Genomic DNA, 2,810 nt, shown 5'->3' with positions numbered 1-2,810 from the left:
TATTTGGAAGCAGAGTCTCACTAAGTTCCTGAGAGCCTCACTAAGTAGCTGAGGCTGGCTTCGAACCTGTGCGATCCTCCTGTCTCATCCTCCCAAGTGCTGGGATTACAAGCATGAGCCACCTCGCCCGGCTTGATTCTTATTTTAAAACAGGGTCGCACTGAGTTGCAAAGGGCCTCATTAAGTAGCTGAGGGTGTCTGTGAACAGTGATCCTCCTGTCTCAGCCTCCCAAGCGCTGGGGTTACAAGCGTTTGCCACCACGCCCAGCTTGAGCCTTATTAAGTACGTGGCACCAAGCCACCAGCCATCTCCCTACAGATCTGGTGACACTACTGAGGAGATAGAAAGGAAATAGGCAGATAGGGAAAAGGTCTTGGTAGAAAAAAGTTAATTTCCTGAGTTTCCTGAGGGGCGACAAATGCCCGAAACTCCAAAGGCTCAGAGATAAGAAGGCCAGAGCTTCACAAAGCCATCCTGAGTTTCCTAATCAACAAACCCAGGAGCCAGCACAGAGCAAGTCAGACACTCCTACTGAATGAAAGGAGACCCTTCAAAGGACTTGCAAATGTCCTATGCAAATTCTCCTTGGACTCCCAAAAGTCACCCTAACCAAAAACGGACTTGCAAGCGGTCAGGCATTGGCCAGTTGGATGGCAAAAGGGGGGGACTTTCCCACTCTGGACCTCCTCCCCTCTCAGGTCGTATTGGCCCTGAGAGAAGGCAGAATGCATCTGAGGGCACGTGGCTCGGGCGACACTGAAGGGTAGCGACCCTGAAGGCAGCTACTGGACCCCGGAGTTCCGACAGCCCCTATGGGGTGTTCGGCCACTTTTCTCTATTCCCTTCTGGCAGATCGCGTGGACTCCGGGAGAAAGCAGCCTGCACCTGAAGGCAATTCGGCTACTCTCAAGTATTGTCCTGAAGGCAGCTGCTGGACCCAGAGTTCCAGCCCCTTTGGGGTGTTCAGCCCCCTTTCCCCATTCCCTGCTGCTTCCAGTAAACCTTTTACTCCCCTTCCTGAGGTCTGCGGGTGTCATTCTTCGCTCACCGTAGACAAGAACTCTGTAAGGAAATGCCGAGTTTCTTTCTTCATCTATGATGAAACTCCAGGTTTCTTCTCAGGAAACCCCCCTTTTCATCTTGGGGGCTCAGAAGAAACCCCCGTTTCAGTACCAGCTACTCAGGAGGCTGAGGCAGGAGCAGCTCAAGCTTGAAGCCAGCCCGGGCAACTTAGAGAGACGTCTCTAAATAAAATTAGAAGAGCTGAGTGCTAGTGTAGGACCAGAGCGGAGCCATGGCAGGCGTCCTCCATGCAGCAGACACGCTCGGCCTGAGTTTCAGTCTCCCAGGAATACAACTGACAGTTAAGCGCCAGCTTTGGCACCTGGGTCAGGATGAGAAACTCCCAGCCAACCCCAGGAGGCACAAACCAAATGGGGGGCACCAAGTGTCCTGTCCGTTGCTTGTGATAACGGCAGCAAAGATTCCTTTTGGTCTAAAGATAACTCTGTAAATCACAGCCCGAGTGACTGAAATGTGTAAAACTGCCTTGGAACAAAGACTCGGGGTCCATGTCAAGCCTCCCTAGCTCAAGCTAGTTGCCCAATAAACCCTTCCCCCTTCCTGCTTTGCATTACTGTGTGATGGTGGTCTCTCTCCCCGAGATCCCGGACTTTGGGTGTAACACTAGAGCACTTGCCTAGCACAGGCCAGGCCCCGGGTCCCCAGTTAAACACACACGCACACGCACACGCACACCCAAAGATGACTTTTAGGGAGATACAATTTAGTCCGTAACCCACATGCAGGTTCAACAGAAGGCTCATTAAGTAAATTATGGTACAAATAGAAAACAAAATATTATGTAGACCTTAAAAGTCACGTATTTTAATGTCATTTATTATCACAATAAATAATTCACAGCAAATGATTGCGTGACAGTGTGATGTGGGTCACAAAGCACCATGTGTGAGGTGACCCCCTTTATGTGGGACCCTGACCACACCCACAAACTGACGGACACACACTCACACGTACCTGGGGGTCAGGGAGTTTCTAGGAGGACCACTAAAGTAGATTGGGGGAATGGTTTCCTGCGTTTGTTTTTTTTTATGATTTTTACACAAGACCACGGTACTGCATCCATTTAAAAAACACAAGGAAGCCGGGCGTGGTGGCACACGCTTGGAATCCCAGCATTTGGGAGGCTGAGACCTGAGGATCACAGTTCGCGGACAGCCTCAGCTACTTAGTGAGGCCCTCTGCAACTCAGTGAGACCCTGTTTCAAAATAAAGAATAAAAAATAGGGCAGGGGGTGTAGCTCGGAGGTCGAATGCACCTGGGTTCCATCCCCAGACCCGCAAAAAAATAAAAAATACCCAAAAACACAAGGCTGCTTTCAGACAGACTTGAGGTCTGTCTACCTAGCTACAGCGCAGATGCCCACGGAGGTCGGGCATCTCCAGGGGCCCTCCCGCCCTCTCTCCCCGGCCAGGGAGGGCCTGGTGGGAAGGGGGCTCAGGAACGCAGGAGGGTCCTGGAGACCCCTGCTCCCACCCCTCACTTCCTCGGTCATTCTGGAAAGCTCTCACCAAGCCACTGTCAAGAAGGGAGCTGCCCAGTAGACGGGGAGGTGTCTTCAACTGTCCCAGGGAATGCCTCAGTATCCCAGGGCCTCCCGGCTCCCCAGGTCACCTGCGCAGCCTTTCCTCGGCCCTCAGGCCAGCTACCAGGCGGCATCCGGCATCGCGCCACAGTGACAGGAACCTTCTGGAAGAACCTCCAACACCCCACGCCCCTCCCGACCCA

The sequence above is a fragment of the Muscardinus avellanarius genome (assembly GCF_963383645.1).
Source record: "Muscardinus avellanarius genome assembly, chromosome: 16".
Taxonomy (NCBI): domain Eukaryota; kingdom Metazoa; phylum Chordata; class Mammalia; order Rodentia; family Gliridae; genus Muscardinus; species Muscardinus avellanarius.
The sequence above is the reverse complement of the archived record's forward strand: the minus strand, read 5'-3'. Positions refer to the sequence as shown.